This window comes from Pinus tabuliformis, chromosome 7 (assembly GCF_031772625.1).
Source record: "Pinus tabuliformis cultivar Carrire ecotype Pingquan chromosome 7, CPIR1, whole genome shotgun sequence".
Classification (NCBI taxonomy): domain Eukaryota; kingdom Viridiplantae; phylum Streptophyta; class Pinopsida; order Pinales; family Pinaceae; genus Pinus; species Pinus tabuliformis.
In genome coordinates, this window is record NC_142293.1 from 32784881 (window position 1) to 32811015 (window position 26135).

The 26135-nt window shown below is 47.6% G+C and overlaps 2 non-coding genes and 8 pseudogenes across 2 annotated transcripts; all 10 read right to left on the reverse strand.

Moving 5' to 3' along the window:
• Nucleotides 1-3132: 3132 nt before the first annotated feature.
• On the reverse strand, nt 3133-3251 carry LOC149244981 (5S ribosomal RNA; annotated as a pseudogene).
• A 212-nt stretch (nt 3252-3463) lies between these two features.
• Nucleotides 3464-3582, reverse strand: LOC149244982 (5S ribosomal RNA; annotated as a pseudogene).
• A 577-nt stretch (nt 3583-4159) lies between these two features.
• Nucleotides 4160-4278, reverse strand: LOC149244983 (5S ribosomal RNA). Its single transcript, XR_016267458.1, has one exon. It is a non-coding gene; the product is annotated as a 5S ribosomal RNA (ribosomal RNA).
• A 169-nt stretch (nt 4279-4447) lies between these two features.
• Nucleotides 4448-4566, reverse strand: LOC149244984 (5S ribosomal RNA; annotated as a pseudogene).
• Nucleotides 4567-5150: 584 nt separating this feature from the next.
• Nucleotides 5151-5269, reverse strand: LOC149244985 (5S ribosomal RNA; annotated as a pseudogene).
• A 538-nt stretch (nt 5270-5807) lies between these two features.
• Nucleotides 5808-5926, reverse strand: LOC149244986 (5S ribosomal RNA; annotated as a pseudogene).
• A 207-nt stretch (nt 5927-6133) lies between these two features.
• LOC149244987 (5S ribosomal RNA) lies at nt 6134-6252 on the reverse strand. Its single transcript, XR_016267534.1, has one exon. It is a non-coding gene; the product is annotated as a 5S ribosomal RNA (ribosomal RNA).
• Nucleotides 6253-6462: 210 nt separating this feature from the next.
• On the reverse strand, nt 6463-6581 carry LOC149244988 (5S ribosomal RNA; annotated as a pseudogene).
• Nucleotides 6582-6793: 212 nt separating this feature from the next.
• Nucleotides 6794-6912, reverse strand: LOC149244989 (5S ribosomal RNA; annotated as a pseudogene).
• A 1240-nt stretch (nt 6913-8152) lies between these two features.
• On the reverse strand, nt 8153-8271 carry LOC149244990 (5S ribosomal RNA; annotated as a pseudogene).
• Between the last annotated feature and the right edge of the window lie 17864 nt (nt 8272-26135).

Below are 26135 nucleotides of genomic sequence, written 5' to 3' on the forward strand. Positions count from 1 at the left end.
ACTCAAACAGTAAAAATGAATTTACAAAATCCCTTTTTATAAGTTTTTTGAATAAATGAGTTTTTAATTTGTTTATTTTTCACTTTAAAGAGGTAACTTTTGAAGCATTTTTATCCATTTTAAACAGGTATGAGTAATGTTTGAGTTTTTGTTCAGGATAACGGATTTTTCAGGCGAAATCGGTTATTTTCGAAGAAAAAACATTAAAGTCACCTTTAAGCTCTTTTCCGACTTCTAAAATATGAAAAGATCGCCGAGTTTTTCTTTTTAAACTCGTTAAAACGAAATTAAAAAGACGGTCCATTTATAGCTCTTTTTCTAACTGTAAAAACATGAAAATATTGCCGGATTTTTGTCATTTCAAATTCGATATTGGCTATAAAATGACGTGTCATTGATCACTTTTTTACTTTTTCGGATCAAAGGCACTAATTACGAAAAGTACTCCTTGGTCGTAATGATCAAGCGGTTCTCTCAAGTATTATTTTATACTTTTTCGGGCTTGGGAGACACAAATTTACGAAAAAGGACAACCATGGAGTTTTCTTAAGTTTTTTCAGTCTCTCTAAAATTGAAAGACGCTGAGTTTCTCCTATACTGGACTCATTAAAATTTAACATTTAAGGACCTGTTCAATTACAAACAGAAACGGACCACTCCTTCTTAGGGTTCGAATTTAAACTAAGTTGGACTCATTCGAAGGATGAGCTTATAATCAAGCAAATGTTATCCTCCTCAAGCTTGTAAAAAATAAAGAGGTACTTGCCAGAAATGGTGGGGGAAAAGAGAGAAAAATGAGCCTGTTTGTCATACTTTGTAACCACTCTTGAACATGACACTTTTATTCACCTGGGTTGGGAAATCCTTTGCCTAACAGTTGATCAAACCATATTGAAAGTCTTCAGCCAGTTTTTGGGTATTAACTTTGGGTCAATTGTCACCAAACCATCTGTTGTTTCGTTATGTGTTCAAGAGGTCAGTGCAAATAAGCCATTCATTTGCAAAATATCTGTCATCCACCTTGACCATCCCTGAGTCAGTCCTTGCAACTAAATTTCTTCAACTTGATCTATGATTTCGTGTTGTGGGCTTGCCTACGACGGATCACTTTCTATAGACTTCATCTCATTATCTAGAAAGATGATCTAGAAATCGTCAGTACCTTGGGATCTGCATGCCTCAATGGTAGGTTTCTTGCCTTCGATGATAGGTTGCATCATTGACCTTCGATCAAAGGATTCCATGGCATGTTTGACATCAACACATCTATTCACATCTCATGGATTGTACTGAGTACTTTGAGAGCCATTGACATTACTGATGGTTTCTCTCACACTTGTTAACAGTTTACATCATTGACTGGTAATCAAGTGGTTTCTACCATGTTCGACTTCAACACATTCATTCGCATGGATAGAATCGTACTATTTCGGGAAGTAGAAATGAAGACCCTGGATCTAGTTTCCACCATCCACGCTGCGAGGAATTTTGTATTCATTATACAGTGGACTATTCATAAACATATGGCTGCGTCCATACTGTGTCTACATGTGTCTATACTTGTGATGTATTACAAGATCATTCCTATATCAAAGCAGTAGTTAGTTTTCTAGTCATTTTTGATCTGAGTATGGGAATGCCTACCTCAGCGATGATATGATCTCATATATATATTTTGCATTGAATGTTTTTAAAGGTTCCAACCGGGCTCTCCACAAGATGATCCTCGAAATGATAAATTACTTCACTCTTCTTAGCTGATAAATGAAATCCTCATCTACTACAGACTTCGCACTTTAGGGGGCAATCTGTTACACAAAATATTGTCACCATGACTATTTGCAGTTAGTATGGGTCTATCATCATTCATATTGTCCTCCTAAGCAAGTCTCAAACCTCAAGCTCTTCATGTCAAGCTTTGAAAATGAGAGAAAGACCTTAAAAATCAATAAAGCTCTGGTTCCGCACTTTCTCTCACTATTGCCTATGGTCCCACACCCTTTGTTCGTGTTACCTGCGGACCTGCCCACTCTGTCTCTAAAGGAGTGGGTGCGGACCCCTATGAAAGTCAAAAAGGCGCAAATTTATTCTAAAAAACTCACTCTGGGTTAATTCTAGATGATTCTAGAAGGAATTTTGACGTGGATGGTTCACTCTTAGGTGGTTCATGCATCCCAAAAGAGGAGTAATCCCTTGATGAGAGGAGCTATCCCTTTGAAGGAGGGCTTTATCCCTTTGAAGGAGGACCTAGTAACTTCCCTCCATTGCACTATAAATTAAGGCATTGGGCTGGTTTCTAGGGAGGTTAGAAGTTGAACATTTTTTAGGGTAAATGCTGGTGGAATTGAGACTTCCTAGTTAAGCTTGAGAGGAGAGATCACATACCTTTTGGCTTTATTGGGAAGAGAGTGAAACTTGTCAAAGTAGAGGAGACTTCTTGTTGGACCCAGGGAGGAGCTTGTACAACATCAAGGCACAGGTTGTAAAGTTCTTTGATTTGAATTAATACAATCAGATTCATTTTTCTCAACAAATTGTCTTATGTGATTTGTTTCATGAATTCCTTGATCATCATGATAAGTATGCTTTATTATATTGGCTTTTCAGGTGCTATTTAATTTGTGTGCTTGTTTGTGTTTGCATATTTGCTACAACGGAGCTCATTTGGATCAAAGGAGCGAGGCTTCCACAAACTTGCATTGGACCCAAGGTAGGCCTAAAACACTTGTTTGCCTTTGTTTATAAATTACATATTTAGATAAAGATAGAATTTGATTGGCTTGCTTGTCACTAGATATCATTAGATACTAGGGAGGTCGATCTTGTCCATAAGAACGACACATTCTGTGTGACACTAGCCCAAGCACCCTTAACTTCTGATGGGATCCAGTGCATCTAACGCTAGTATGATCATGCCACCTCCCCCTAAGGTTCAACAGGCACCACACGAAAAAGGGGGGAGGGTGCAACACTAGGACTTCCTGGGAGATAACCCATCCCAGTGCTACTCTAGCCCAAGCGCGCTTAACTACGAAGCTCTGATGGGACCAGTGCATTAATGCTCATTTAATCGCACCCGCAAGGATCTTGCCTCCTCCCCCTCTACAACGGGCACTCCGCAGGAAAAGGGGGAGGGTGCAACACTAGGACTTCTTGGGAGGTCACCTATCCCAATACTACTCTAGCCCAAGCGCGCTTAACTGCAAAGTTCTGATGGGGTCTGGTGCATTAATGCTAGTATGATCACACCCGCAAGGACCTCTCGCCCTCCCCCTCTTCAACGGGCACCGCACCGAGAAAGGGGGAGGGTGCAGAACTAGGACTTCCCGGGAGGTCACCCATCCTAGTGCTACCCTAGCTCGAGCGTGCTTAACCACTGATGGGATCCAGTGCATTTAACGTTGGTATGATCACGTCCCCTCCCCCTGAGGTTCAAAGGGCACCGCATGAGAAAAGGGGGGAGAGGGTGCAACACTAGGACTTCCCGGGAGGTCACCCATCCCAGTACTACTCTAGCCCAAGTGCGCTTAACTGAAGAGTTCTAATGGGATCCGCTGCATTAATGCTGGTATGATCACACCCGCAAGGATCTCGCCCCCTCCCCCTCTTCAACGGAGACCCGTGAGCCATGGGGACTGCTCACGGCCCATCCACGGTCCTCAATATGAAGCCGCTCAACATGATGTTTGCTCCCCTTCCCTCGGCGCAGCACATTCCCCGACCCAGGATCACCCTCGGCCCCCGCAGGGCCACCCAAATGGTGAAGAAGGTGTAAGTTTCGCGGCCATCGATGACGCTGCATGGAGCTCGCCGAGCTTTCCATGATCCATGCACTTTTCCGAAATCAGAATTCATAAAAAGAGAGAGTGTATGACTTGAACCTCTAACCTACTTTCCTCATGACATGTTCACTGCAATGACGTGAATAGTCCCCTATTTGTCTTCCACTCTCACAATACGTCACCTCTGTTACCCCTAGAATCCCTGTTGTGACTCCTAACTAGGATGCTAAACTGGTGTCTCATTTCTGAACTCAAACCTTCATGATTCATCACGGTCATAGAAGAGGCTCTTCCGGGTTAATCGCATAGGATCTCTTTGGCATCAACGTTTCGATGAATCCATGTGGACAACCTCGCCATGCAAAGCAAAGGTGCGGAGGGTGCAACACTGGGACTTCTCGGGAGGTCACCCATCCCAGTACTACTCTAGCCCAAGCATGCTTAACTGCGGAGTTCTGATGGGATCCGGTGCGTTAACGCTGGTATGATCGCACCACGCAGGGAAAGGGGGAGGGTGCAGCACTAGGACTTCCCGGTAGGTCACCATCCTGGTGCTACCCTAGCCCAAGCGCACTTAACTGTCGATGGATCCGGTGCATTTAACGATGGTATGATCATGCCCCCTCCCCCTGAGGTTCAATGGGCACTGCACAAGAAACGGGGGGAGGGTGCAACACTAGGACTTCCCAGGAGGTCATCCATCCCAATACTACTCTAGCCCAAGAGCGCTTAACTGCGGAGTTCTGATGGGGTCTGGTGCATTAACGCTGGTATGATCGCACCCGCGAGGACCTCGTGCCCTCCCCTTCTTCAACAGAGATCCGCGAGCCACCGAGAGTGCTCGCGGCACATCCATGGCCCTCGATCTGAAGCGGCTTGACACGTTGTTTGCTCCCCTTCACCTGCCGCAGCGCATTCTTCGACCCGACACCGCCATCGGCCCCCGCAGGGCCACCCAGACAGCTGAAACGAAGGCGTAAGTTCGGTGGCCACCGACGACGCTGCGTAGAGCTCGCCAAGCTTTTCGTTGATGATCCATGCACTTTTCTGAAATCTGAATTCATAAAAAGAGAGAGCGTATGACTTGGACCTCTAACCTACTTTCCTCATGACATGTTCGTTGCAATGATGTGAATAGTCCTCGGTTCATCTTCTACTCTCACAATACGTCACCTTTGTTGCCCCTAGAATCCCCATTGTGACTCCCAACTAGGATGATAAACTAGCGTCTCGTTTCTGAACTCGGACCTCTGTGATTCATCACGGCTAGAGAAGAGGCTCTTCCGGGTTAATCACACACGATCTCTTTGGCGTCAACGTTTCGATGAATCCGCGTGGATAGCCTCGCCGCATGAAGAAAAGGGGGGGAGGGTGAAACACTGGGACTTCCCAGGAGGTCACCCATGCCAGTACTACTCTAGCCCACGTGTGCTTAACTATGGAGTTTTGATGGGATCCGGTGCATTAACACTGGTATGGTCACACCCGCAAGGATCTCGCACCCTCCCCCTCTTCAACGGGCACCGCGCAAGAAAACGAGGAGGGTGTAGCACTAGGACTTCCCGGGCGGTCACCCATCCCAGTGCTACCGTAGCCCAAGCGTGCTTCACTGGCAATGGGATCCAGTGCGTCTAACGCTGCTATGATCGCGCCCCCTCCCCCTGAGGTTCAACGAGCACCGCATGAGAAAAGTGGGGAGGGTGCAACAATAGGACTTCCCAGGAGGTCACCCATCCCAGTACTACTCTAGCCCAAGCGCGCTTAATTGCAAAGTTCTGATGGGGTCCGACGCATTAACGCCAGTATGAACTCACCCGCAGGGCCTTGCGCCCTTCCCTTCTTCAACAAGGACCGCGCCGGGAAAGGGGGAGGGTGCAGAACTAGGACTTTCCAGGAGGTCACCCATTCTAGTGCTACATAGCTCGAGCGCACTTAACCATTAATGGGATCCAGTGAATTTAATGCTGGTATGATTGCGCCCCCTCCCCCTGAGGTTCAACGGGCACTGCACGAGAAAAGGGAGAGAGGGTGCAACACTAGGACTTTCCGGGAGGTCACCCATCCCAGTACTACTATAGCCCAAGTGCACTTTATTGCAGAGTTCTGATGGGATCCAATGCATTAACGCTGGTATGATCACACCTACAAGGATCTTGCACCCCCCTCTTCAACAAGAACTGCGCATGAAGAGGGGGAGGGTGCAGCACTAGGACTTCCCGAGAGGTCATCCATCCCGGTGCTACCCTAGCCCAAGCGCGCTTAACTGCCGATGGGATCTGGTGTGTTTAACACTGGTATGATCACACCCCTCCCCCTAAGGTTCAACGGGCACCGCAGGAGAAAAGCGGGGGAGGGTGCAACACTAGGACTTCCCGGGAGGTCACCCATCCCAGTACTACTCTAGCCCAAGTGCGCTTAACTGCGGAGTTCTGATGGGATCTGGTGCGTTAACACTGGTATGGTCTCACCCGCAAGGATCTCGCACCCTCACCCTCTTCAACAGGCACTGCGCAAGAAAAGGGGGAGGGTGCAGCACTAGGACTTCCCGAGAAGTCACCCAACTAGGTGCTACCTTAGCCCAAGTGCACTTAACTGCCGAGGGGATCCGGTGCGTTTAATGCTTGTATGATCGCGCCCCCTCCCCCTGGGGTTCAACGAGCACTGCACGAGAAAAGGGGGGAGGTTGCAACACTAGGACTTCCCGGGAGGTCACCCATCCCAGTACTAATCTAGCCCAAGCACGCTTAACTGTGGAGTTCTGATGGGGTCCGGTGCATTAATGCTGGTATGATCTCACCCGCAAGGACCTTGTGCCCTCCCCCTCTTCAACAAGCACCATGCCGAGAAAGGGAGAGGGTGCAAAACTAGGACTTCCCGGGAGATCACCCATCCCAGTGCTACCCTAGCCCGAGCGCGCTTAACCGCTGATGGGATCTGGTGCATTTAACGCTGGTATGATCGTGCCCCCTTCCCCTGAGGTTCAACGGGCACTTCATGAGAAAAGGGGGGCGAGGGTGCAACACAAGGACTTCTCGGGAGGTCACCCATCCTAGTACTACTCTAGCCCCAAGCGCGCTTAACTGCGGAGTTCTGATGGGATCCAGTGCATTACGCTGGTATGATCGCACCCGTAAGGATCTCGCCTCCTCCCCCTCTTCAACGGAGACTAGCGAGACATGGGGAGTGCTCGCGACCCATCTACGGCCCTCGATCCAAAGCTGCTCGACACGGTGTTTGCTCCCCTTCCCTCGGCGTAGTGCATTCCCTAACCCGGCACTAACCTCGGCCCCCACAGGGCCACTCAGATGGCGGAGAAGAAGGCGTAAGTTCCACGGCCACCAACGAAGGTGTGTAGAGCTCGTCGGGCTTTCCGTTGATGATCCATGCACTTTTCTGAAATCTGAATTCATAAAAAGAGAGAGCTTATGACTTGAACCTCTAACCTACTTTCCTCATGACGTGTTCGCTGCAATGACGTGAATAGTCCTCAGTACATTTTCCACTCTCACAATGCGTCACCTCTATTGCCCCTAGAATCCCCGCTGTGACTCCCAACTAGGATGATAAACTGGCGTCTCGTTTCTGAACTCGAACCTCTGTGATTCATCACGGCCAGAGAAGAGGCTCTTCCGGGTTAATCGCACATGATCTCTTTGGCGTCAACATTTGGATGAATCCGTGTGGACCGCCTCGCCGCGCGAATAAAAGGCGGGAGGGTGCAACACTGGGACTTCCCGGGAGGTCACCCATCCCAGTACTACTCTAGCATTAACACTGGTATGATCGCCCCTGCAAGGATCTCGCCCCCCCCCCCTTCAACGGAGACCTGCGAGCCACAGGGAGTGCTCGCGGCCCATCCACGGCCCTCAATCTGAAGTGGCTCGACATAGTGTTTGCTCCCCTTCCCCTGGCACAACACATTCCTTGACCCGGCACCGCCCTCAGGCCCCGCAGGGCCACCCATATGGCGAAGAAGAAGGCGTAAATTTTGTTCCACCGATGACGCTGCGTAGAGCTCGTCGGGCTTTCCGTTGATGATCCATGCACTTTTCCAAAATCCGAATTCATAAAAAGAGAGAGCATATGACTTGAACCTTAACCTACTTTCCTCATGACGTGTTCGCTGCAATGACGTGACTAGTCCCCGGTTCATCTTCCACTCTCACAATAAGTCACCTTTGTTGCCTCTATAATCCCCACTATGACTCCCAACTAGGATGATAATCTGGAGTTTCGTTTCTAAACTCGAACCTCCATGATTCATCACGGCAAGAGAAGAGGCTCTTCCGAGTTAATCGCACACGATCTCTTTGGCGTCAACGTTTCAATGAATTCGCATGGACCGCCTCGCCACACGAAGAAAAGGGGGGAGGGTGCAACACTAGGAATTTTTGTGAGGTCACCCATCCCAGTACTACTCTAGCCCAAGCATGCTTAACTATGGAGTTCTGACAAGATCTGGTGAGTTAACGCTGGTATGATCACACCCGCAAGTATCTCGCTCCCTCCCCCTCTTCAACGGGTAACGAATAGGAAGAGGGGGAGGGTGTTACACAGTACTTTGTCACTGCCTTCACCCCAATCCTTCTACTGTGTCATGTGTCCCAGTGAAACATGCTCATACTGAACAAATGCTCTCTGATGTTGCCAATTGACCTATTTTTCCTAAGTTTTCTGCCTCATCGTGACTCTGGACTTAATATACATGATGAACAGTGGTTGTAAATAGTCCAGTCGTGCTTCCAGTGCGGAAGTACATCTGTTTCCCATGACGGTCCAATTTCATGCTCCGGCACAAGGCTACTTGCTATCTTTAGCGACGGTCTGATTAGCTACATTGCCTACTAGCGATGTCAGCGCTAAAGCTTAGTTATAAACTCGCGATGATCCAGATTGGGCGAATTCGTTCCAACAATCGGCCTTCTGGATGTCTCCAAACCTGGTTGTTGGCATAGTTTGTGTCGTCCTTCCTCTTCTAGTATGGCAGTTCCGTCTTTTGTGCTACATTCCTTGGGGATAAACTCACTCTTCCACCTTTCATGGAGACTCCTCCTCCTATTTAAACACTCACCATTGCTATGATCAGCTAGTTGGTAAATTCTTGGATTGAGCAATGATGTTAGTGTTTTTGAGTTTGATAGATAGCTGGTGTGGGGTGACAAGTGTGGGATTGTTGATAGCTTGTGGAAGGTTGTGAAGTTCCTTAACTTTGTGCTAAAACTTATGAGTGAGAGAGAAACTTTGTGTGTTGGGAGATCCATCTTCAAAGAGTGAATGCTTGAGAAATACACTGGTTGGACCCTCTAAGAAGGCTTGCGACGTCAAGATTTTGGTTGTAAGCTTACTCTTATATTATTATTAATACAATCAATGATGTTTTCCTATGTCTTGTATGTAATTTACTTGATATCTCATGACTTCTTGACTTTGTGAGTAAATAGATCATTGTTTTCCGATTACGTGCTTTTTTGTATTTCCTTTGCATTGTTTCAAGTTGATCACTCATTGAGGAGAAGGAAGCGAAAGCTGAAGCAGCGCAACGGAACTCCATCGACCACCGGTTGAGGTAGGCCTCCAACTATGACTGTTTAAGGAAATCTATTATTGATATGTCCTTGCTGTGACTAGACCCACTCTAGGGCTATAGGGGTTGCCTCTGTCTGCAGAGGGAACACTTTCCTGCATCACAAGTTGGTGACTCCACTGGGGAGTCTGTCCTATGTTCTTCTCTTGTTTGCTCTTGTTTTGATGTTGATTTGGTCTCTCTTGAATTTTGGGGATTAACTATCAGTGTTTTGGGTAACCTAGATCGATCTGGGAAATCCCTCTATTGTCTATTGGATTGACTGGTTTTTGTTTGGGAGTCTTTTGTTTGTTTGTCATTGTTTTTAATATCATCGTGGAAAAATAGTTTAATAGTCGTGTCGACGTCGCATTCAATCTTTTGTAAAATCCTGTGCGTCGCTGAATAACATCGTACAGTCGTGACGATCCTAAAATCGTATGTCACGGGGAAGACATGTACTTCCGTGACGATGTTGCTCTGTTGCTACAACTAGTTGCTGATCAGCGCTAGTTTCTTGTGTTGTACTCGCGACGATTCTTGTATGATTGATTTTTTCAATTCTGCCTCCTTTCACTAGTCCTGTTGATCCTTTACTTTTTTTTCCTCTTGCTCAGTAGCCTATTTTTCACTGTTTATGGTTAAGGCACCTTTTCTTTGGATTTATTGAATGAATCTTGCATTTTTGCCTGTGTGACCTAGTTCGTTCTTTCAACTTCTTGAAATCAATTGGCTTGGTTACTGGTTTGCCCAAGGTTTGTTTGTGACTTTATTGTTAGTTTGATTGAGCCTTCCCCATTGCTTGTTGCTGGTTGATTTTTAGTGACCGTTGTTGAACCAATCTTTGGTATTGATTCGATTTTTTTTCACTACCAAACATAGATCACAATTGTTTGGATCAACTGGTTTTTTCCATGCTTTCTTGTTTGCTTATTTGTTTCTTCTAGATTTAAAGACATCAAAATCAAAAGATTGCATTCATTTAGTATACGAAAGTGAAAGTGAATTTGCATTTCAAGTTTGCATATTGGAAAGCGAATGATAAAATCTCTCATTAGTAGTACCCGTGCACTTTTGGAATTGATGTCTGTATGCATTGAGTGACTGCATTTGTTTATCTTGGTTTTCTTGGTTTGGGAATGATCTCTCTACCCTCCTGTAGGTAGGTGTTCATTGAAGTAAAAGGATATTTTGCTCATTCTAGCTGCATCCTAGGATTTGTTGTATACGTATGGTAGGGCCTGGAAATTGAAACATAATTCAAGCTCAACTCTAAAATTAACTGAATGAACTTAACAACGCATTGGAACATAATGTACACTATTTAGAGGTCTAGGCTAGAGACGTGCTCCGGCGTCGTTAAACCTAGTCGCTATTGTTTTCACTCAAGGTTGGGTGATTCCTCCTTTTGTGACTCAATAGTGGTCTAGCTCGTAATTTTGCTCCCAGTACCGTCGAGTATATGTTGGGAGACCCCACTAGGTTATCATCCTATATCCCTAGGAAGCCGTGTATGCTACCTTGCAAACCGTAACGCACCGAACACAACATTCAGGAAGATTGACTACTGTACGAAAAGTCCTTGGTTTTCATATGACTGCCAAGGTGTATATGCAGTTTTACGGGTTGTTTGGTAAACCTTTTTCCTAGTTCTCCAAAGCAGTCACTTTCGTTCCTTTTCAGACTCCTTAAAAGAAAAGGTCCATCTGAGCACTTGTCTTTTCAGGCTCATTAAACCTCGAAAGAGATAGAGTCACCTTTTCGTCCTTTTCTCGACTCTTGAAACATAAAAAGGTCAAGTTTTGTTCCTGTGTCATAAGATTTGCTACCCACGAAATATTCCTGGTGATAGTTAGAGTTCTTCGTTACAGTTTAAGTGTTTTTCAGGCTCGTTCCTGATGGCAACATTCCCCAAGTCTACCAGCTAAGGTCTTTCCCCAGATGGGAATCCTAGTCCGTTTCTGCCTTTTGGAAATGTCGATGCTCCGTATATGGAAACATTGTCTTTGCCTGGGTTAACCATCGGTTTGCCCGTGTGGTTGTTTTCCACCTCGGTGGTCCCAAGTGTCATGACTCCTGTTCCATCGTCTCCTTTGTCTGAACCATGACACGATGATTCCAAAGTTAAGCCTACGCCTTCTTCCCCTGTTTCTTCACCTTCATTTCCTCCTTCACCTGGTGAAAGTTTCACATCTAGTAACCAGAAGACTAAGAAGAAGAAGAAGTCTGATAAACACGAGGCCAACTATGCAGCGATTACTCCGAGTACATCTCAGGTCGGACCACCTTCTGCTCCTCCGTGAAAGGTTAAGTTTCCTTGTAAATTGTGCAAGGGTGACCATCTTCTTCGTGATTGTCCTGGCATTCCTAGGATTTTAGAAGTATAGTCTCGTGATCTGACTCATCCCTCATCGTCCTCTAAAGCTCATGACGATGCTACCCTATCAATTGGCAGCGATAAGGAAAAAGGGAAGATTCGATTCCCCTGTAGGCTATGTGAAGGCAACCATCCCCTTCAACTTTGTCTGCTCATGGGTAAAGCTTCCGCCTTTTTGGAAAGTCTTACAGATTCTTCACCCCAACTTCCCGTTGATTATTAGAGGCTCTCTTCAGACCCTCTCCCTGTTGACAAAGAGATTGACTCAGATTCTTCTCTTGTCCATCCTCCTCTTTCCGAACCTAGCTGTGCTAAGCCTGCTCTAGACCAACCATTGGTCGACGAGAGTGTCACTTGGGTTCACCACCTATTGATCACTCTGTTTCGAAAGAGCGTCATGTTCATGTTCTTCTCATCTCATTAGATTCTCCTGAGTCCAAGAATGACACTCCTATCCCAGCTGATTCAGAGATTCCTTCTTCAATTCTTGAAGAGCAGGGGAGCAATCATATGATTACCCCACCAAGTAGTTCGGTCATTTCCTTTGACCTGAGTCACTTGATAGCTTTCCACCTTCCACCCTATGTGCCTTTCCAGAATACAGTACATGCCTATAATAAGGCAGTACTTGGCATTGTCTTGGACGAGGGTGCGTCTGTCAGTCTTATGCCTTCCACTACTTGGCAAGCTTTGGGATCCCCACAGCTTGTGCCAGTCATACAGAATTTGTTGGCGTTTGATGGAGGAACTAGTCAACCTTTAGGGATCCTCTCGAAACTTCCTGTTACTTTGGGGGGAAAAACTGTCTATATAGATTACATGGTTGTCCAAGGTGCTTTAGATTTCAGTCTTCTCCTTGGCCGTGACTATGTTTATGCCATGGGAGCTCTTGTTTCTTAACTTTTCCGTGTGGTTTGTTTTCCGCATGATGGAATAATGGTGACTGTGATGCAGGAAAGTGTTCCCTCTACGGACAGAGGCAACCCCTCTAGCCCTAGAGTGGGTCTAGTCACAAACAAGGACAAATCAATAAAAATTCTCCTTAAATAGTTCAAGTTGGAGGCCTACCTCAACCGATGGTCGATGGAGTTCCGTTGCGCTGCTCCAGGTTCTGCTTCCTTCTCCTAATGAGTGATCAGCCTGAAATAAAGCAAAGGAAATACAACAAAGCACGTAACCCCAATACAACAAATGATCTATTTACCCACAAAGTCAAGAAGTCGTGAGCTATCTAGTACATTACATACAAGACATAGGAAAACATCATTGATTGCATTAAGTATGAAATAGAGTAAGCTTACAACCAAGGTCTTGACGTTACAAGCCTTCTCAGAGGGATCCAGCCAGCATGTTCCTCAAGCATTCACTCTATGAAGATGGATCTCCCAACATACAAGTCTCTCTCACTCACAATTTTTACACAAGATCAAAGGCACTTCACAACCTTCCTCAAGCTATCAACAATCCCACACTTGTCACACTCACACCAGCTATCTAACAAGCTCACAAGCACAAATAGTACTATCAGCAACCACTCCAAAGACTAAGAATTCCCAACTAGCAGCCCATAGCAATGGTGAGAGCTTAAATAGGAGAAGGAGTCTCTGTGAATGGTGGGAGGATGAGCTTATCTCCAAGGAGGGTAGCACAAATGACGGAACACACATGCTAGAGAAAGGAGGGCGACATAAAGAAGGCCAACAACCAAGTCTGGAGTCATCTGGAAGGCCGACTGTCGGAACAAACTCGCCCAAACTGGATCATCGCAGTCCCATAACTGGTCTGCCACGTTGACATCGCTATTGAATAACGTAGCTAGTCATGTCATCGCAGGAAACTACAAGTGACAATGGCGCTGGCACATGAAATTCGACCATCGCGGGAATCACATGTACTTCCGCGATGGCAGCACTTCTGGACTATTTTGGAGCGCCCTTCAGCGCATTTGTTTGGCCAACAGACACTGTTGGAGAGGTAAATCCCCTCTACAGATAGAGGCGATCCCTACTAGCCCAGCAAGGGTCTAGCAACAATCAAACAATGCTGCTCTGCATGTTCCTAATTACAATTAAACAAGAGGTAAAGAGCACCTACTTGGATTCCAGCGCTGTCGTTTGACGAAGAGATGTTGCCTTCGCTCCTTCGTTTTGGCTGATCACGATCCTCCGCGATCTCTGCGAATAGATACCTGCACACACGAAGAGGAAACAAACGCAAGCGTGAAATCTAGTAAAAGCAACCATACATCGGTCAGAAAAGATGTAATTCACATTTAACCATTCCAAGTACAAATGAGAATGGAACAATAATAGCAGTCATCTATTATTAATCAGAATAGAGAAGAGTACAACCAAATGTTCTGACGTCGGTAACCTTCTCACGAGGGGCCGGTCAGCATGTATCTCAAGCATTCACCTTTGAGGATAATTCTCCCAAGACAAACAACTCTCTCTCACACACAAGCAACACAAAACATCCTTCCCTAAGCAATCAATCACTTCCACACCTAGCACACCAAATACCTATAGTAGCAGCAATCTGAGCACTATAAGCTCTATACAATCCAAGCTATGTCTAACTAGCTGCTCATGGTAATGGTGGAAGTATATGTAGGAGAAGGAGCCTCCTAAAAGGGTGGAAGGATGAGCTTATCTTCAAGGGAAGGTTGTTGCAAAGGGTCGAACAGACATGCCATAGAAGGGAGTCGACATTCACAAAGCTAACAACCAAGCCTAGAGTGATCTGGAAGGCTGGCTGTTTGAACAAATTCGCCCAAACTGAATCAGCGCGGATTATGAGGCAACTGACGCGATGTCGCCGCGTCTACATAACTGGGACAGTCATGTCAGCGCGGAAGAACACGGGAAAGGCGCACTGGAGACCAGCGCGGGAAAGTGATGTCCTTCCGAGCTGGCAGCGCGCGGAATACACTATGGAGCGCCAGTCATCACGGGTATTTTGCAAACAGACGCGCTGATGAAGAAAACTTTAGGAAAATGGGTTTTTGGGCCAGTTCAGAAGGCATGAAGCTTAATGATTGGCACAGCAGGGTGACTGACAGGAAGGCAGTGACAAATTACTGTGTAACAGATGCCCCCTAAAGCATGAAGACCGAGAGAGTGGGAGGGGTGAAATGCTTTACAACACACGCTGAACTGGAACACCACCAGGAAGGACCGAAATATCTCTGATAATCAAGTACATGCAGTCTAGGCATGGGCGCAGCCATCCAAAAAGACATGCGAAAAGGTCTTGTTGGAATGGACGCAGCCACCCAGCTAAAGAGACCATAATAATGATAAGGTATGGTCGCAGCCATCCATGACGACTCAGGTATGGGCGCAGCCATCCATCAATGAGTCATGTAATGATCATCCACAAAATCGCAACCTGGACCATAACAGACAGGGATCCAGGGTCTTGCGCTCCGTCCCAATCCGAACAAAGTACAAGTTCAAGCATGTGAATATATGGGTTGAAGTCGAACATGCATGAACATCGTCTGATTACCAGTCAATGATGAAAACTGTTAACAGACGTGAGAGGTACCACCAATAATGACAATGGCCCTCAAGGTACTATAGGTACAATCCGCGGCATGTGAATCAATGAGCTGGTGTCGAACACCCACGGAATCATTCGATCGGAGGCCAATGATGTAAACCTCACGTCGAACACGAAGAACCTGCCATTGAGGCATGCAGGCTCTAAGGCACCTGAAGGGGGTCTCTAAGTCACCTTCCCGGATAATGAGCTGAAGTCGACAGGAAGTGACCTTGATCGAAGGTGGGCCATAATGTTTCCCACATCATCGACGCGAGACAGAGGAAAAATGATTTGTGTGAGATAGCAGATGAGGTTGTATTATTGCAGAGGTCAACTTCTCTTGAACATATCGATGGCACTGTAGCGGGTTTGGCAGTATTTGACATCAAATGAGCAAAGGGTATAGTGATGATGGCGATGGGCAGATGAGAGGTCGAATAGGATAACCCAAACCCACGGAGGTTAGTGAAAAACAAGATGAGATGGTCCCACCCAGACACGAAGCAGAAGAGTGCCATGTTCAAGAGCGACATACTGCCGACACGACTATGATTACAGTTCCATTTTCCCCACCATTTCTGGCAGGTACCCCGGTTATTTTTGGATGACAAGCTTGACGGGGATAGCATATGCTTGAAGAGTGTCATTTTGACAATGTCCGATGTCATCAAGTGTTTAACGAGCCTGACAAAGGAAAAACTCAGCGTCTTTTCTTGTTTAGAGAGCCTGAAAAGACAGCAGAAAAGAAGACTCCAGGGGGGTCCTTTTTCGTACAGTTGTGTCTCTCGAGCCCGAAAAAGTATAAAACAATGCTTGAAAGAACCGCCCGACCATTACGATCGAGGAGTACTTTTCGTAACTAGTGTTCTTGACCCGAAAAAGTAAAAAAGCGGTCGAAAACACGTCGTTTTAGGGCCAATAACGAGTGTGAAACGACAAACATCCGGCAATCTTTTTAAGTTACACGGTCGGAAAAAGAGCTTAAAGCGACCGCCTCTCGTTCCCTTTAACGAGCTGAAAGGAGGCTCGGCCATCTTCTCTTGTTTTATGTCGGAAAAGAGCTCAAAGATGACATTGTTGGGACCAAGTGATTTCAGGACCATGATGATTTTCACCTTTATTCGAACCTGCACAGGAACACTACCCGCATAAATCCATTCGATATGTGTAAAAAACATATTAAAACATGGATTCAATAAGGCTAGGGTTAAATCCATGGAAAAAGATGGTAGAAACCCAAAAAATATGGTCATTTATGAGTTTTTACTATAAATAGGGGGGGTGAAAAATTATTTTTACCATTTTACCATTTTGGGACGTGAAGGATGTGGAGAAGCCAGAAAGTTGACGGAGTGATTTCCAGCTCGTACGAACACCATTCTTCGAACCGTTTCTTCCAGGTAGGTTCTCCTCTCCTTGCCCTGCATTTCGATCATATTTTATAGGATTTTAACGGTCGAATTTGCCCAATTGGACAAATTCTTGGTGCATGGATGCGCTCTCGGTCAGCGCGGATTACCCACGCGGGTCCGCGCTGGCCGAATTAGGACAAAACGCGCCCAACTTCGGGTCAGCGCGGAAAACCAGTGTTCTTCCGCGCTGACCTTGAAAAATAACACAGGGCTGTCATGGCCAGCGCGGCTATTTTTAAAACAGCCGCGCTGGCGCGGAAAATTTTTTTTGTTTCAATTTGAACGTGAAAAATTTCATGCCAGCACTTCTAATTTCTTTTCATGGCTTGTGTAGGACGCAATGGCTTTCCAATGGCAGGAAAGAGTGCACGAGGTTGAGGTCATAGCTGCATTTGCAAGTGTGGAGTGCTGCAATGCCATGCGGGCATGCGGGTTCATGAAGTTCTTCCTCACACCGCGCCTAAGGGCCCAGCATGATCTCCTCGAGTTACTGATCAGGGCATGGAACCCGGTGGATGGGAAATTCACCATCCGGGGCCAAGACATTGAATTCGACCATATGGACATTTTCTTTCTGACTGGGTTGTCACGCCGGGGTGCAAGGCCCATCATAGAGGGACAACGACCTGGCGGCGGTCCTCTAGACGATCTCATGGCTCGAGTATGTCCAGAAGCCGAGAAGACGTGGAGTGGGAAAGTGGCAATCCCCATGGTGAGAAACATAGTCCTTCGCACCATCCTGTTCATGGTGACCCGGGCAGCGGGAAGCATGGCCAACCACGAGGCCTCGAAGACTCACCTTATGCTAGCTCTCGATTGCCTTGAGCCTACTGTGTTCGATTGGGCCACAGCGGTGACCAACAACATGAAGAGGCAGCTCAGCAACTGTCGTCGCGGAGAGACGAAGCAGTTCGGCTACGGGTCTATCTTAGTCCCGCTTATCCTAGAGCGAGTGCCAGCCATGCGGCTGCAGACGATGGCTGTGGATGCTCCCAGGGATCCTCGGGAGACGAGGGCCACGCGATGGGCTCGCATCATGCCACGCGGAGGCGGTGGCCGGCCGCATTCCTGGGGAGCATTCTTCTGGGACTGGCTAGATCAGCAGGTTATCTTCGTGGAGGACTGGCCATATGCGGGTATGGATTTCTGCAATGACCCTGATATGGTGCTGCCCCCAGGGGAACAGTGGGATGATGCAGGTATAACACTTGACTTTTTGAGTTTTGTAATGTTTTTGAATTTTTCATGTACATGTCCTAATAAATGTCATGGTATGCAGATGTGGGGCCCACTAGACCGATTGGCCTGGCTGCCGAGGCACGGAGAGAGGGACAGGGAGCTGGAGCCCTGGCCTTAGTCCCTCCAGGGGTTGACACGTCAAAGACTGTAGCTCGCAACCTTGAGGGGTTGCTGGAGGGAGTGCCTGACTACCAGGGGGTCGAGGAGGTCCCATTAGAGCACCAGATCCATACAGTGGGGGTGGAACCCAGGGTGCACCGCCTTCTGAGGCGGGTAGCACGAGCAGCTGTGTACTACAAAGAGCATCACCCGGCTCAATAGTTACCTAGGTTTTATTTCCACTGTTATTTTGAGACACATGACTCAGATGTACTGATTTTTTTTTTTGGACATATACACTTATTTTTGAGCGCCTTAGTGCGCCACACGATATATATATACATACCGGCTTTTGGGATGGATCACTGTTACATGTGATGATGTTTTGTTTATGTTATGCAATTGTTCAGTACAACTGTGATCTTGTGTATGAATTTGCACGACACATGACCCATGTATTTTATATTTTTAAACAAGCTTAAAAATACACACACACATGCAAACTATGCTTGAGAAAATATTTACATATGCTTTACTCTATTATGCTTTCTATGTCTTCTTGTATGACGTTATCTGTTGCGCAAATGTCTATCTAACACATGATTTGCCAATGCATCAGTCAACGTATTCAATCGTCTTGGAATGTGTTGATAAGTAATGTAATCAAAGTTCCGTTCCAACAATCTTACACGTAGGTACAACCTTAGTATGCGTTGGTCTCTGACGGAATATCGCCCGTTAAGCTGATGGACGACCAGCTGGGAGTCCAGGTTCACCACTAATTCTCGGATGCCGAGGTCAACCGCTTCGGCAAGTAATTCAATTACAGCGCTGTATTCGGCAACGTTGTTAGTGGTATGACCTAGGCAGACACCCTGAAGGTCTAACAATTCTCCGTGAGGATCGTAGATCACCCACGCAGCAGATGACAAATTGCAAGTGCTGCGGCAGGCGCCATCAGCGAAACCAACATAGGGTGCACTAGACATCTGCACAAGAAAAAGAGAGCACAATAAGAGGAAAAACACGCCTTCACACCAAAGCAAAAACGGAATCATGCACAACACACAAAACATACGTATATACAAAGTGAGTGCGCGAAGTTATGCATAATATTTCTTCAGATACAGCCCGTTGTGGGGCTTGTCAAGAGGATTTCCTTCATAATCAATCAACTCATATGCGCCCTTTTGTAAAACTCTTTTCACGATGTAGGGGCCTAACCACATAGATTCGAGTTTCCCTGCCCCCAGCTTATCCTTAGCTTGATCGTAGAGCAGTACTAAATCTCCCTCAACAAAGGAACGAGGATGAATATTCTGGTCGAAGTGAGCCTTGACTCTCTTCTTCTACGCTTCGATAGCCAGAGAAGCCAAACGACGAGTCTCGTCTAACCGTTCTAGGTAAAGAAGCCGTTCCTCCACCGGAGTGGTGTTGGGAAGTAACTCGACAGCTAATTTTAATGAAGGAATCTCGCATTCGACGGGAAGGGTAGCCTCCAGTCCATAAACCAACTAGAAAGGAGTGAAACCGGTGGCATCCTTCACAGAAGTCCGGTAGGCCCACAAGGCTGGAAAAAGCATAAGGTGCCAGTTAGACTTGTGCGTATTGACGGTGCGCTGAAGCATAGTGATCAAAACTTTGTTCACGGCTTCAACTTGATCGTTAGATTGTGGATAGTACGGTGACGAACTATCTTGGCGCAAGCCTAGTTGGGTCGTTAGCTCCGTCATCATATGATTTCGGAAATGCTTTCCATGATCTGTAACGATAGCCTGAGGGACTCCGAAACGAGTGATAACATGATTGAATAAAAACTGTGCCGCTGTGTGACCGTCTTCGTTCAATGTAGGCATCGCTTCGGCCCACTTGGTGAAATAATCCACAGCAACGATAATGTACCCATGCCCCCCGGCCGAACGAGGGTTACAGGATGTATAATCGATGCCTCATTTGGCAAATGGACCTACGGTTACAACAGGGTGCAGTGGTGCAACAGGTGCACGCATCTTCCGGTGGTAAACCTGGCATTCGTGACATGCACGTACAGCAAGGATGCAATCCTTGAAGATGGAAGGCCAGAAATAACCAGCCCGGAGGATCTTCTGGGCAGTAGCATATCCGGACATATGGCCGCCACAAGCGCCGGAGTGGCAGTCATTCAAGACTCGCTCAGCCTCCTCGAGAGTTAAGCATCGGCGAAGAACAGAATCGACGCCGAGGCGGTACAGGGTATCGCCCAAGATACAATATGGTTGAGCTTGGTGACGAATTCGTCGTCGAGAATCTTTCGATACGTTGGGACGGAACGAAGACGTCTGTAAATATACGATAATATCCCCGTACCACGGGTCGAGGGTGCTGATGAGAAACAAAGTTTCATCCGGAATATGCTCCTCTGAGCGGGATGGTGCAGAGTGAGATGGTAAGGAACAGAGCAGTTCAGCAAAGACCAGAGATTTCTTAGACTTGGCTGCAGTAAATTCCAAGTCGAACTCTTGGAGGATTACAATCCACTTCGAGTATTTGCCCCCCAGCAGCTGACGTGACAAAATGTAGGTCATGGGGTTGCAATCAGAGATCACGGTCGTTGTGTGCAACAGGATATAATGCCGGAATCGTTGGACGGCACAGACAGCTGCCAATGCCAACTTTTCGACGTATGCATAGCGAGTTTCTGTATCCAGAAGGTTGCGGCTAAGATAATAGATAACATGCTCGGTGCCAGCATCATCATCCTGCACTAGAACCATACCGATGGTGGTGTCAGCGGCAGCTAAATAGAGAATATAGTCGCGGTGATAGTTCGGAGGTCTTAAGAGCGGAGCTGAGACAAGAAGGTCTTTAAGGCGCTCAAAAGACTCCTGGGCGATGGCATCCCAACGAAAGGGTGTGTCTCGCTTTAATAATCGTGTGAAGCCTTTAGCCACCTCGGCATAATTTGGGATAAATCATCTGAGAAAATTAGCTTTTCCCTGCAAGCTCTGCAATTGCTGCAAAGAGGCAGGGGGAGGAAGATTCAAAATGGCCTCAACTTTGAGGGGATCCAAGCGGATGCCTTCTCGGGAGACGATGAACCCGAGTAGTCGGCCAGCTTCCACGCAGAAGACACACTTGTGCGGATTAAGTCGAATATGGTAGTGTCGACAGCGGAGGAAGATTTCGCGTAAATGAGATGGATGGTCTTGACGTTTAGCTGAATGAGCTGGGAGGTCATCCAGGTAAGGCTATACGATGTGTCGGATGTCATGAAAAGCATACGACATCGCACGCTGGAAAGTGGCACCGGCATTTTTGAGACCGAAAGGGAGCTTCTTATAAGCGAAGGTACCCCAAGGACAAATGAAAGCTGTCTTGTGCTGGTCTACGGGGGCTATCTTGATCTGGTTGTAACCAGAGAAGCCGTCCATAAAGGAATAAATCTCGCTTCCCGCGCAGTCATCAATAAGCTGATCAATAAAAGGCGTAGGAAAGTTATCTTTTGGACAGGCGCGGTTGATATCACGGTAGTCAACACAGACCCGAATAGTACCCTGCTTTTTATTTACAGGGACTATATTGGATACCCATTCCGTGAGGGGAATGGCATAAATGAAACCAGCTCGAAGAAGCTTTTCAACTTCGGCCTTGATGGTTGCAGCCTTTCGAGGGTGCACCGGACGTAAGCGCTGATGGACAGGCCTAGCGCCTGGGTAAGTAGGAATTTCGTGCACCACAATACTAGGGTCGATGCCGGGCATTTCCTCGTAAGACCATGCAAAGACATCCCGGAATTCACGAAATAAAGCGGTATAAAGTCGAACTTCCTCAGGAGTGCAAGTGACTCCAATATGAATATGCTCGACAATCCCTGGTTTGACAAAGATGTCGATTGGCTGGGTTTGCGTTATATTTCCCAAATTGCCCTCCGACGACACTTGATATAGCTGGATAGGTGTTTGGAGAGGCGGAGATGGGACACATGAAGCAAACCGCTCGAGACATGCGGCCATTTCCGGATGGGGAGGGAGAAACGAAGAGCGATGGTGGTAATCTGACCAAGGGAGCTCTTCTAGAGACATAATCTCTATAATGGCCTCATCGGATGGGAAAATCTCTTTCAAAGGGTCCGAAGTAGGCTCATCTCCTAACCATGGGAAATGATCATATGAATCGGGAACACTGCTTGAAAAAGCAGGTTCAGGGGGTGGAGCCGATGCAGCGACAATCTCGATGTAATTGAGCTCGGCAGGACTCAATGGCATCATATCGCCCCAAGAGTCTTCCTGATTCGGGGGAGGAAGAACCCATGGATCTGAACGTACAGAGATCATATTGACAGAGGCGAAATTGGGAGGTGGGAGGGGAAAGACTCCCATCAAAGCAGGATCTTTGAAAAGTCTAGCTCCCACACTTTCTAAGGACTTGGAGGTATGCTCCACAAATGGCACATTACCTTCGGAGGAAGAGGTGAAGAAAGAGAGCTGGTCCACCGTGACAATCTTTCCTTGGTGAGGGAAACGAATGACACGGAATAAGGAGGACGCTACGGCCTGCATGGCATATGTCCAGCTGCGGCCGAGGAGGAGGTTGTACGTGAGATTTGCGTCAACGACCTCTACCTCTACTTCGACTGTCTTGCCTTCTAAGGAAATGGGTAAACGTTGGAGAATACCGTAAGGGCGAGATTCTCTTCCATCGAACGCTTCTAGGGTCGTAGGAGATTGACTCAGAGCAGGGGAACCAATAGCCTTCCAGCAAGCGACGGACATGATACAGGTTGAGGCACCTTCATCAATAACGGTACGATGAATCGTTTTGCTATTAATGATGACCTGGATAAGGAATGCTACTTGGTGAGGCAGTCTCTGGGAAAAACCCTCAAGATCAAAAGTAATCAAATTCGAATCTGCCGGGTCGAGACCACCAATGGCTGATAGCAGGGACTTCCTCTGTGAGGGGCAGCTCTGGAGGACTTCTAACGTGGACATAGCAGACGGAGCCTGAGCTAAGTCCTCGACAATGCTATAGTGCTGGGCGGCACGAGCATTGGGGTTATAGGATGACTTCCTGAGTACACCTTTAGGAGGGGGTCGGGGGATCGTCTCAGCGCTGGGCCGTTCGATGTGAAGGGGACTAGAACTGGACGGAGGAGCGCTGGAGGGAATCTCCGGCTCCTTCCCGGCTGAAGAAGGATAATCTTTTGCTCGAGTCGAAACATGGATGGGAATGGTGCCAGCCATGAACACTTGAGAACCGAACGAGGAAGAGGGCTGAGAGGGGTCAGCCACCTGATGCGTCTGTTGGGAAGGGAAAGGTTCTTTCAACATGGCAGGAGGTCCAGGAGCGCCTTTCAATAACCGACTAACCTCGGACCGCCTAGGGCAGTCTTTGGTATAGTGATCTTCCTCACAGATGAGGCAAGGGTACTTAGGTTTTCGCTTAGCTCCATCTTCAGATGAATTTTTAGAAGGTTCCTGCTTGGGTTGTTTATTCTCATTTTTCGGTTTTCCTTTTCCCTTCCCTTTCCCTTTCGAGGATTTGTCCGCCGCGGTGGACTGAATGGCGTTAACCTCTGAGGTACTAACAGAATTCGATGGGCCCTGAGAAGCATTTTCATTGGAAGCATTTTGCTTTTGCTTTCCAGGGTTTGCGGAGGATTTCTTCGACGACGAATTGACAGAGCCAATGACTCCATCTACTGATGGTTTCGGCAGAGCCTTGGTCTGCCCAGGCCTCGGAGCATCTGGCAAATACTCATATAGAGTACCTGACTGAGAATAGACTAAGTCTAGGTATTGAGCTCGCGCGATCGCTTGCTCTTCACTAACACAAGCTCCCATGGCAATATCTTTTGGAATTTTGGGCACAAAGGAGGTTGTAAACCAGTCGGTCAGGAGTTGATCAGGAATCCAGAATTTGATCAAACGACGACGCCTTCTCCATTCATGTATATGATCAGAGATATGCGTAGCCGTGTCCTGTTTCAAAGACGTGAGGAGATTAGTCCCAGTCTCGTACCGAATGGGCAACTGAAAATGGGTTAAAAATGCCATAGCTAACGAGTTGAAGTCTTGAAACATACTGCGATTCAGCTCAATATACCATTTGGCAGCTGCACCGGTGAGAGTCCTCTGAAAGAGGTGAAGCCGGATAGAGTCATCAAGCCATGAGTTCGATGAACACCAAAGATGATAAGTCATAACATGTGCTTGAGGATCCTCTCCTGCCTTACCGTCAAACTTTGGACAATCACCAGGTATTTTAGTTGGAACCGACGGCCAATATGGATTATGCAAAATGGGATCATTTGTTAACTTGGACACATCCGGAAGTTCCAATGTCGCTAAAAATGGCAGCTGAGGATTAAAGGACATCCGAGGCTGAGGGTTCGAGGCAGTATTAGGGTTCCAACCAAATGGTGGTTGCCCCCAAGGATCTTGTCTAGATGGACCTGGCCCGAAAGGGCCTGGAGCATAAGAACTTTGTCCCGACGGACCTGGCCCGAAAGGGCCAGGCGCATAAGGACCTTGTCCCGACGGGCCGGGCCCGAAAGGGCCAGGCGCATAAGGACCTTGTCCAGAGGGGTTCTGTCCATACGGATTTTGTCCATATGCGGATGATTGACCCTGATACTGCCCCCCAGCACCCCATGTATTAGCAGCATGACCCGCAGGTGCGCCATATTGATAGTTTTGGTAAGGAGTGACCTGTGGTTGCTGATAATTTTGATACGGAGCAAACTGATTTTGCCCCTGGGGTTGCTGGTAGCCATATGGTTGCTGGGCCCCATACGGAGCCTGATAGGCAGGCTGCGTTTGGTAAGGAGGTTGATAACCTGTTTGAGTTTGAGGCCCAGGGTAATGTCCTTGAACCGACTGGGGTTGAACCATCTATCCCGAAGGTTGACTTGGTTGGATTTGAGATGGGCCTGGTTGGCCAGCAGGATAAACTTGTTGGGCACCAGGTTGTCCATGTGCCACCAAGGGTGGTCTTTGTGGAACGGATGACTGAGCTGGCTGGATAGCTGGTTGACGCCGAGGTTGGCCAGCTTGTCCAGCTGGACGATTAGGGCGGACAGCGGGTTGACCTTGCTGCGTAGAAGGTTGGCCCGTTTGCCCCCCAGGGTGACCAGACTGAGCAGAGGGCTGGGCTTGCTGCATAGCAGGCTGCCCTCCTTGGTGCATAGGCTGAGTAGAGGGTTGGCCTTGCTGTATAGCAGGTTGCCCCCCTTGCCCAGAAGCATTCATGGATTGAGCAGTGGGTTGACCCTGTTGAACATAGGGTTGCCCACCCTGCCCAAGAGGATATCCCTGTTGGACTGCTGGTTGATTTTGAGGATTATAAGCTGACCCAGTTTGTCCAGATGGGTACCCTTGCTGGAAACCGGGTTGGCCTTGGTGAACGTAAGGCTGCCCAGGTTGTCCAGTCGGGTAACCTTGCTGAGTACCAGGTTGTCCTGGATACCCAGTAGGTTGACCTTGATACGAATACGACAAACCTCCAATGGCCGAGGGTTGTCCCTGGTAGGGTTGTCCCTGTGGGCCCCCAGATTGTCCTGGGTAAGGCGGGCCATAAAGTGGTTGCCCTTGAGGGGTTTGCACATAAGGCGGCTGGCCTTGATTGGGTGGTCCGTGAGGTTGTACGGGAGGATCCCGGTTCCCATAAAAAAATGAGAGGCGGGGTCATACCTCATGTTCAAAGGTTCCTCATTTTCTTCGAAAGGACGATGAGGAAGAACTGAAATGCTCTCGAGGTACTCACCATTCTCATCATAATAAAAGAGGGGACCTTCGTAATCCGGGTCCGTAATGGGTTGCCCAAAAGCATCATACGGTCCTGCTCCTGGAATGCCACCAGAAAAGGGACCAGCTTCAGGGTTTGTAGATGAGGACGCCGGTACAGCACTGACGACCGGAGTCGAACGTGCTACACAGACGGTAGGTCTAGTGGGAACTGAGGTAACGGGCGTGTTAAGCCCTGACGTAAGGGGTGTACTAAGGGGTTGCGAAACAAAGGGCCCGGTGGAGGCGATGAGACTAGGATCCCATATAGTCGTAGAAGTAGTCCTAGTGGCTATCCTATCCCTCACTGATTGATATCGTGGAGGGAGCGGGGAGGAAGCCAGGATCGGAGTC